Consider the following 11036-nt stretch of genomic DNA (forward strand, 5'->3'; position numbering starts at 1 on the left):
TTTTCACACTGCTATAAAAAATCCTTGAGACTGGGTAATTTATAAAGGAAAGAGATTTAATTGGCTCTTAGTTCTGCATGGCTGGGGAGGCCTCAGGAAACTTATAAACATGGCAGAAGGGGAAGCAGGCACATCTTACATGGTGACAAGCAAGAGAGAGGAGTGGAAACTGCCACTTATAAAACCATTAGATCTCATGAGAACTCACTCACGATCACAAGAACAGCTTTGGGGAAACTGGCCCCATGATCCAATCACCTCCCACTAGGTTCCTCCCCTGATATGTGGGGATTAAAATTTGAGATGAGATTTGGGTGGGGATACAGAGCCAAACCATATCACAGGGCGCTAATAAATTATGGGCTCTCAATAGCTGATGGATTGATTATTTGAATGAGATTCAGCTTAAAGGACACAATTATACATCTAAGAAGTGGGGGGGGAAAAAAAACTCTCAACAAACTCAAACATGAAAAGCTGATTCTTCAGTCCAGATGTGTGAAGCAAATAATTGAGACCACCTTAAGGATATGATGATATTTTTGCCAGTTATCTGCTAAAGCTGACTGAGCAATGACCCACACTAAACATGGTGTATATTTAGGCATCTTTTCATAACTGTTGCGTATGCTTTTTTAAGATGATTTGCTGCCTGCATGTGGGGAGCTGGCTTCATGACTGGTCTTATGAGAATCTGGACCAGATTTTATAATTTGAGGGACAATAATTTTTCCTCATTGTAGTGATAACCTTTCAGAGCTTGATAAAATTTAAACAATGCTTAAGGGTATTTTGTTCTTTAGGAGTCCCTTCTGCATCTTGAGGATATTTTTTTCATAGTGTTCCTCATATGGCTTCATACTTTGACTTTCATGCTAGAAAATTAGCTTTTTGAGAGCAGGAATAGGGTGTTTTTATGTTTGTAATCTCAGCTTCTCTACTGGTACCTGACATTGGATACACACTAGACTTTAGAATAAACAAATATGTATTATTAACATCCAAACATATTGTAATGACAATTGAAATATAACCTAGATTAAGGCAATGAGAAATAATATTGGCACTTGTAATTGGAATAGTAGTAGGGAAAAGGAGGACAGTTTGAAGGATAAATTCATTTCTGTTGCTTTGAGCAGATTTGACTTGGCCAACTGTAAAGGAAACTATAACAAGAAAAAAATGATTATGGTAGTAATTTCTGCTTTATTTATCCTAGATTTAACCTGGTTACTAACTGATTTGATTATATAAAGAGACAAGAAACTTACATCATCGATTTATCTTTAAGGACTTTTTACTTAGCAACTGAAAAAAAGGAGAGTCACTTGAGCTTAGCAATCACCTGCTAAGGTACAAAAAGAAACTGGAGTTAGGAGGACCAAGCACAAATAAAGAAGACAATGGGATGTTTCTAAATGATGCAATTGTTGGCTGAAACAATAGTCTGTTAAGATTCTACAGGTATAGATTGTAGTGTATTCTGTTTCCTTTTCTAATCTGAACAAGTCAGAGAGACAATCTCCCGCCTCTCTTCCATCCCATCTGGAAACAAGGCCCATGTAGCGAGCAGACAATGACATCTACCCAGCTGCCAGGACTGTGCAATGAATGAAGCAGCCCCTCAAAAAACTCTGAATGGATTGCCAATTTTTATTATGTTTAAGGCAGGCAGTAATTTCAGTTTTCAATTCTACTAAGTAATAATAGTTATTAATTAGTAAATTAGGCCACTGGGTTCTAGAGGTGAGCTAACAGAATGATTAAAAAGGAGAGAGAAAATTCACAGATAATGCTCAGGTTTCATAGAAGCCTGCCACGATTGAGAGTTTATGTTTGTACATCTCTTCAGAATGGATTGCTGCACTTAAGAGCAACTTACATTGCCTACAGTGCTGTCTGTTCAGTAATTGCAGCAAAGTGAGGTACTGCACCATACATTGTCATAAAGATGTCAAGAAATGAAGGGAGATGTTCGAGGGCTCAGCTTCTAATACTTACATTTTAAATCTGGGGGCATTAAATCCAGGGAGGAGAATCCCTCAGATTTTCCCCCACCCCACATCAACAAAAGGCTTAGACATTTCCTGAGTAAAGGCTTGATATCAACCCTAGGGAGGATTTCTGGACTCCAGGTAAGTCTAATTCATTTTGTAGGCTAATTTTTTGAGCTTTATGTCTCAAACATGATAGCCTTCATAGAGGTTTGTGGACTGTGATTAAAAGTACTTTTCATGGCTGTACCTGAATAATAACAAAATCCCTGAAATATCATTTAAAACTCCTTAAAGACTTGAAATGCTAAAACTGAAGTTTATCTTGCAGGGCTCCAGATGGGCAAAAATGCAGGTAACATATCTTATGGCTGTTGGAGTGAATTTCTGATACTAAAAGAAGTAGTTGAAAAGTGTGAAAATGAGTCCAACTCATTCTGAAGATACAAAATAGTAGCAATTTGCTGGAGTTAAATGTGATTTATAAAAAACTGTATGGAGGCAAACCAGATCTATGTATGAATATAGACTATTCCTATAATGGTAAAGTGAATTAAATCATTAAGACTGATCCCTGGCTACTCTTTTTAGGAAAAATAGCATATTCTTATTCTTCCATTAAAATTAGCTATCTGCATGAATTTTGTTGAAATAAAAAATTGATCTATTTTACTATGCTTTTATAGGAATCTGAAATAGGTATTTCTCAAGACTTTAAGACAAATTTCTCATCCAATTGTTCTTTCCTTCTGAATACCCTCTCTCTGCCTTATCATTTTTTGTTCCCTCAATAGAGATTGGTGGTTGAGGGTTTTTTTTTTTTTGCTCCCCCGCCCTGATTGTTTTCCTTTTCCTTCTGCTTTTAAAAAATTTTCTTTGAATACTTGCCTTTACAGTTAAAAACAATACTTGAAATAGTGTTTTTTTAGTCCCACAGAAACTAGATTAAATGTTTGGCTTCACTACTCACTAGCCATTTTCAACTTGGGAAAATTGATCAACCTCTGAGTTTTCCTTTCCTCATCTGTGATATGTAATACTTAGCTTACACAGTGGTTTTGAGTTTCTCTGATGCCCAAAAGACTTGTTCTTGGAGTAAAGAAAGGAAAAAGAAAATGGAGCTGGTTAGTTGGCACGTAGACAAAATCTTTTTACTGATATTAGTATTAAACTGGATCAACTAAGATGTAATCTTTCTAGAGGTAGATAGATTTAGTAGCTATGAACATGGAGATTGAGTATTTAACTGTGAAAGTTGGCACTTTGTAAGTATTCAAAATATATTAATTTCTTTCCCAAATCCCTGACCCTATTCTCATCTCAGACATATACACACACACACAGCCTTACATCTAATCTGTGTCTTTAGGTGTGGGTGGCTTCAGGACCTCCTGTCTATGCTTACCTATCTCTAGTTTCTAGATAAGGTGTAAATTTCCATCTTATGCCATGTGACCCCATTCTATTATTTTCTTTTTTATGTTAATTCATTAGGAAATCTTATTTGCCATGACAATGAATGTTAGGCTGTCCCCCTGAGTTTTGTTGTTTGGAGCCTTCATCTGATTTTAAGTCTAATATACAAAGAACATAAGAATCAAACTGAATTTCCACTGGTGGAAGACAAGATTAAACACCTACTTAGAGAGAATGTTTTAAGATGCACTGGAAAGGGGCAGAGATTGGGAAAAGAAAGAGGATTGACAGTGTTAAACGGAAACAAGATTTTAAAATAAGATTTGAAGGAAGTTCATCCATGTTCATCATAAAAGGTCAATCGAATTTTGTTTTTGAACAACCAACTAACCAACCAAACTAACAAAGAAAAAAGAAAGAAGGAAGGAAAGAAAGAAAGAAAGAAAGAAAGAAAGAAAGAAAGAAAGAAAGAAAGAAAGAAAGAAAGAAAGAAAGAAAGAAGCAACACCAAAATAATTTGTTAAGGAGATCACGAAACTAGGAGATCATGAATATTTGAACATCAATCCACTGCTCATCAACTGACAAGGAAAAACAAATGTCTCTGTTTTTATCTAAGGATGTGACGTGTAAATTTCTAATAATTCACACAAGGCTGTGAAGGAAAGTTTAGCAAAGAACATGATTAGAAAAACATTTGAAGGTTAAGATACTCTCTGGGAGTTTCTTGTTCAGGTATCGCTATCACTGAACTTTTCTGCCTTTAAGGGTTTGTAATATTTAAATTCAAATTATTCCATCTCTAAAGATACTCAGTGATATTTCTTTTTTGACCACCAGCACAAGGCAGTTTTCTTTTTCCTGTCCCCTCCCATCATCACCTATAACACACCAATGAGCACAGAGCACAGCCTGGAGCCTTCATTCGAGGTCATCTCACACCCACCATGGTGAGACATTTCGATAACTTGGAATTATTTTAGCTAGATATGTTTGTAGCTGTCAGACTCCAATCTACATGGTTCATGGAAGCTCAGTTTCTTTTCTCTATTAATAGCTCATTGAGCAAACATAGTATGCCAGACTATATATATATGTATGTATTTTTCAATAAACTCTGTGATCCTGAATATTCAATAAAAAATGTCTCTATTATCTTTGCCTGTTTGCATTTCAAAAACTGTAAATATGCATTGATTTTTAAGACAATTATTGGGGCTTATAGAACTTATCCTCTTGCTTAGATATGACTTTTAGAATTAACAGGTTCGTCATTTGTCCCAGGGGGAGTTTTCATGTTCCTGGACAGAAAAGAGATATTATGGGTATGAAAATAACTCTGTCAAATGCAATACAAAATACTGGGTGAAAATCGACAATTGCAGCCAAATATCTGAAGGTGTGATCTACATGAAGTCATGTATAAAACATTCAAGAATCCTGATAAGCTGTCTCTTAAGGTTTCTTTATATTTCATGACTTGTATCCAGTACTTGATTATATTATCAATTAAGCTATTGCACCAAGTAGAATATGTACTCAACCCCTAACAGACACAGTGGGCAAAACAAAGACATTTTGAGGCATTTGCCATGTAACTGAGAAAATAAGCTTTACACAGATGAAACAATTAGAAAATTAGTTAGTGACTAATTGGTATTGGAAGGGATAAATCAAAGTGGTATGTTAATAACAGGGAATAACTTCATGAAGGAGAAGGATTTAAAGTAAAGGACTTGTATTTAAATAGAGATAAAAAGGGATTTGGCTACATTTCATTGTGGGCAAATAGCATGAGAAGTATAGAAATAGAAATGGACAACGAAAGTCAGTTTAACTAAATGGGAAGTGTGAGTCGGCAAGGAGTAGGAATAATTTGGGTAGTTAAGAAGAAACCAATTTCTGGAATACCTTGTAACTCAGCTAATGAAATTTGAGATTCATACAATGGGTAATAGGAAGTCTTTGCAATACATTTTTTTCAGGAGTGATGTGCCGTTATATAAAAGTACTATTTCTGTAGTATTGCTCTGACATCACATGCCAGCATGTTAAGACTCTCATCTCTGGTCCTGGGCAAATTATATGGCAAGGTGCAGAAAGAATGCAGAAAATGTTTATGGAAACTTCACCATTCTTTGGAAAACTTTGTGGAAAATGAGAATGAGAATGGGAATCGTACAAGAAAATAGAAAATCAGAAAATGTTCTGGGAACCAAAAAGATAGGAAATGAGAATTCTGGAAAGTACATATTGGTAATCTCCATATCAATTTCTTAGAAGTTTCAGAATCAATTTCTAAATTCCCAAGTTGTGAACAAAAAGAAAAAAATAATCTGAGTATTAACATTCACACAGGTCCACTAAAAACAAGTGAGGACAGATGAGACATTTTCATTTTTGATAGCATTCATGTCACAGAGTGAACCCCAAAATTGGGTTTCAGCATTGGAAGCCATGTGGGTTCTTGACCTTGTGTGGAAGGAATTCAAGAGCAAGTCTATAGAGTGAAGTGAAAGCAAGTTTCTTAAGAAAGTAAAGGAATAAAAGAGTAGCTACTCTGCAGTCAAAGCAGCCCCAAGGGCTGCCGGTTGGCTATTTTTATGGTTGTTTCTTGACCACTTGCTAAACAAGGAGTAGATTATTTATGAGTTTTCCTGGAAAGGGGCTGGTAATTTCCAGAACTGAAGTTTCTTGTACCTTTCAGACCATAGAGGTTAACGTCCAGATGTTGCCATGGCATTTGTAAACTGTCAAGACCATGGTGCTGTGGTAGTATCTTTTAGCGTGCTGATATTATACTTAACACATAATGAGCAGTGAGGAAGACCAGAGATCACTTTCGTTGTCATCTTGATTTTGGTGGGTTTTGACCAGCTTCTTTACCACATCATGTTTTATCAGCAGAGTCTTTGTGACCTGTACCTTGCAAAATCAATCCTGCCAAACTCCTATCTCATTACTATGGCACTAGGCCTTATAATTTTTGTTAATCTTGTGTTGTTGAAAAGGGTCTGATATGTGGTAGGTGCTTAATAAGCAAATGTTGCATTGCTGCTTAAATATATAAGTCAGAGGAATAGATTTGTTTAAGTCTAGATTTGTCAAAATTTCTAGTAATACTCTGAGAGAAGACAAAGAAGTGTGTAGAAAACAATGCTATAGTTAGATCAACTCATTTCTTGTTGATTAGCCATAATGTTTTGGTTAATAAATTGATACCAGTTGAGGAGGTCATCTTCAATATCTTCAATGCCAAAGAACAAACTGTGTTCTTGCTTCCAGCTCCCAATGTTTCTATTAAATCTTTCTTGCTAAAAATGGAAAGTATATCACATTTGTCTAGGTGACACCAACATGTGTGTCATGGCTATACATTTGTTGACAGATTCAGGATGAAAAAAATTCTAAACAGGTTGAAGCAATGACTGCCCCACTACCACCACCAAATAGTTAAATATATAACTTGAAGTGAAGAGTATGATTGGGCTGCAAAAGCAAAGAGGGGAAGGAAAGCTTCAGGGTGGGCAAAAGGATTAGCTCAGAAAGTTACCTTCCAAATCAGGGACAAGCCTGGGACTCATATAAGGGCTCACACAGAAAGGAAGGAAGATTTAAGATAAGAGACACGCCAATTAATTATGTAGCATCATTCTTCTTTCTGGAGATGGAGGTGGAGAACCCAAAATCGTCTCTATTAAAGTGGCCACCGTGACTTGTTGCCGTGAGGCCCACTTTAGACCCTGTTCATTTCTTACGTAGAGCTGTTCTCTGTTCAGAATTGATTACTATATAAATAATTGAAGCTCCCCCAATGTGAGGATTAAGAGAAGGAAGCTCCAACTGTGTCCCTTCCCATTAGCTACAGGAAGGCATACGTTAGAGGCATGAATTGGTTGAATACAAATTAAAGCCATTTGCATTGACTACAGCCACTCTTTTTCTATCCCTCTATAAACAAGGGTTGGTTCCAGGCTGCCTTTTAGCAGGCAAATGTCTTCCCAGGGTGGTCGAAGGAAATCTGTCTTTTCCTAGTGAACTAGCGCTAGGTCATCCTCAAAGCCCACTCTCCTGATTGAGAGTCCGTTGTCACATTACCGGATAGTTTATTCACATGTTCTCCATTCCCCCGTAGCAGCACTCCCTGTCATTTTGGAAATCTTTCCCTAGAACATACTCTGTTTCTGAGTTCCAAAGATGTCCTGAGTTTCCTTGTATTATGGCCCATCTCAATCTACCCTTTAAGAAATATCTCAGGACTGTGCTCAGTAACTCATTCCATTATACCAAATCTAACCATCTTCTCTCATTCTCTCAGGGTTTCATGGGTTGAATGGCTACCTAATTAAAAAAAGTAAATCAATGAAATCCATCCTCTCCACATACACCCTTCTCCAGTACTCTCTGCTTTAGAAGAACAATGATGCAGCTCTGCATGGCAGGACGCTTCTTTATAGTCTTAATAAGCTAACCCTTTAACAAGTTGTGCTGTGGGGATGGGGAGCAAGAGGGGTAGCAATACCCAGAACAAATATGGCACTTGGTGAGCACTCAGTAAATATTTGTCCAATAAATTAATGATGATTCCTATGCTATTCAGCCCCTTCACCCATATGAACTGTGACTAATTTCCTTACTAGTTTTCCTAATAATCACTCACACCAACATAAATCTTAATTTCTTTTTTCAGAAAAAGCTTTCTCCTTAGAAAGTTATCATAACTTTTATCTTCCTCATTGTGAAGCAGTTGCCTAAACATAATTTTTCTTAAAACATTTGACTATTTTCTGGGCCTAAATAAAATTTCAAATCTATAACACATTCAGGAGAGATGGTCTGACCTCCTTGCTCTGATGGAAGGGGTGCTAGTCTACCCCACTAGGCTAATAATGGTGGTCATTTATTATGCCCCACTCTGCGCCAGTTACAGCACAAGGTGCTTTATATACATAATTGATGTAATCATTAAAACAATCCTATTGGGTAGGATTGGGTAGCATCCTGATTTAAAAGATAAGGAAGCAGTTTTCTAAATGCCTCACCCAAGTTCACATAACTAGGTAAGCAACAGAGTAAGGGTTAGAAACAAATGATCTGACATTTTGATGTTCCCAAGAGAGCAGTGGATCTAAGCCAGGGAGCCTGGATTCAATCCTGGCTCTGCCACTTACCATCTGCGAATTCTGTCAACACATGTAACTCCATTGCACCTCAATTTCACGAAGAGTAAGATGTGCAGGGTAATATATTTATCCACAGAGTTGTCCTAGGATTAAGCTACTTACTTCATGTAAAATACTTAGAATAGTGTTTGGAACATACTAAGCACTTAATATATATTGAATATTTTAATTCAAATTTCTGTAGAACTAGCCTTCAGTATCTTGTAATTTAGCACTTAATAGTTTAATACTTTTTGTTTTATTCTCTGTGGTGTTACATCAGGAATTAAATGACTTCATGAAGGAATCATTTAATAAATTGTAATCTCCTTAAGGGCTGGGTCCTTGGTGCACTTTCAAACACTAGAGGATTACACAGTGAATATTAGACATACAATGAATACTTCCAAATAGGGCTACAAAAATATAAACGATCTAATCCGCTACACTTTCCAAACAAAGCCTTTCTGAGAGTTGTGTAGAATTTTCTAGTTTGCAAAGTGATTCCCACATTTAACAAGAAAAATTCCTACGTTAACATCTGCAAAATGCATACCTTTATCCCCCATATCATACACATGAAATCTAAGGCTAAGGCTGGTCAACAGATTAAGCAGAACTGGTGTGTGCTTTTCTTCCATAACAAGGAATGCAGAGAAATGTAGTAGCCAGCATTATTTCTCTGACTTGACGAAGTTAGGTCTAGTTCTGCTGTCATTTCCTTGACTTTTCTCTGATAGTCACAATATAGCCACTTCACTTCGAGCCAGGATGTTGGCATTTAAGGCAGTGGGAAGGTGATACTTTCACATGAGCCTCCTTCTTCATTGTCCTTTAATATGAAGGAAGAAAAACTTCTCCAGGGGCTTCCTAACTCCCCAGAAAACTTTCTTTACATGTCCTGGGCCAAAAGTACATGATATGGTAGTCCCTAGTTGCAGGAGAGCCTGGAGGGGGAAGATGCTTGGCTTTTTGAACTAAGGAAGTGGTAGCAAGAGAGAGGGGCTTCACATAGCTTTCAGTGGTCTCTACATAGTGTTTGCCAAGAATCATTTTCTTTTTTTCACGCTGTTACTCCTATCACTCCTACTCCTACGTCTGGTGCTAAAGATCTTGCCTTAGTAAATATAGTATGCTCATTTGCTATACCTTCAGTTCATCAAGAAATGAGAAATGACAAGACTTTCTAGCAGCGATGAACATAAGTTGGTATTTGAAGGTAAAAATAAGTGTCTTCAATCCCCCTGCTGCCCTTTAACAGAAGACATTGATGACTAGTATCAGGGGCCTTTAAGAATATTCCACTCCTAATTTGTATTCAGTCAGGAGACCAGTGTTGTGGCTTGTATGTTTATGAGCTACTGGTCATGTGATAATTGGAATAAGCCATGGTTTGACATATCAAGCTCAGATGACACATGGAGGATTCCTAGAAGATTTGGTTGGGCTTAGATGGGGCTTAAGCAATGCCTGAAAAGGAGAAGGATAGAAAAAAACTTAAAACTAAGTTGTGGCATTACCAGTCACAGCTCTTTTACTTTGGTTTCCTGGGAAATTAGCAGAGCCTCTGGGACCAATCTCCCTAAATATAAAAACACCTTTCCAATCCCAGCCCCAGAGGTAGGGCCTAAAAATACTGAGGAGGGAAAGTAACTGAAATATTTTTGTTTCACAAATAAAACAAACTTATGTAGATGAATTGGGTAGAAATACACCGGCATTTGGTCAAAGGATGGGCATCAGATAACTTTTGTCTTATGCATCTGTCATTTCCCCTCACACTGTGCACTAAAATGACACAGCCTAGAGTAGTGGTTGTCAAACTTTTTTGTCTTTCCCTATATTTCCAGGAAGATGATTATATAGATAAGGTCACTTTGGGAAGCAAAGAGAATCCAGGACACAAAAGAAGTCTGGAGGCTGGGGAGGGGTGGGTTAGACAGATCTGTATTAACTGGCTTTGTGTCCAACCTATCATGTACTGGCAACAGAGGTCATTTTGAATCCAATATTCCCCAAGAATCCTGCAGCCACTTTGCTATTTGTTCCCTAAGTCATCACCAGTTTTGGAAGTCAAGGCTGCATATTGGAATTGGACAGATAAGGAGAACTTGTCTATTAATTGAATGTTTGGGAATGGGAGAAAATGGAGTGAACACACAAAGGTTCTTTGCTGTTTGGAAAGTTGGAAGGACAAAGGTCATGTGTCTGCATCAGTTATGGTGCCAGTAGACCCAGCTAAACTAGACCTACTGCACTTTGTCTTTAGTGTACATATGAATGTATTTGCAAATAGTTGACACTTGGGAAAATGATATTTGGCCAAGCTTATTTTTCCTTAACATAAAACAACAGTGACAGAGAAGGAAGAAAGAAAGGAACAGGGGAGGAAGGAAGGAAGAAAGGAAGGAAAGAAGGAAGGAAGGAAGGAAGGAAGGAAGGAAGGAAGGAAGGAAGGAAGGAA

At 37.3% G+C, this 11036-nt stretch overlaps 1 long non-coding RNA gene across 1 annotated transcript in view; it reads left to right on the forward strand.

The window, feature by feature from the left end:
- Positions 1-2066: 2066 nt before the first annotated feature.
- Positions 2067-11036, forward strand: part of LOC105511635 — a 58167-nt gene continuing 49197 nt past the window's right edge. Inside the window, exon 1 of the long non-coding RNA XR_001001740.1 lies at positions 2067-2135. This is a non-coding gene — a long non-coding RNA (uncharacterized LOC105511635). The remainder of the gene's footprint in view (positions 2136-11036) is intronic.

This window comes from Colobus angolensis, unplaced genomic scaffold (assembly GCF_000951035.1).
Source record: "Colobus angolensis palliatus isolate OR3802 unplaced genomic scaffold, Cang.pa_1.0 Scaffold201, whole genome shotgun sequence".
Classification (NCBI taxonomy): domain Eukaryota; kingdom Metazoa; phylum Chordata; class Mammalia; order Primates; family Cercopithecidae; genus Colobus; species Colobus angolensis.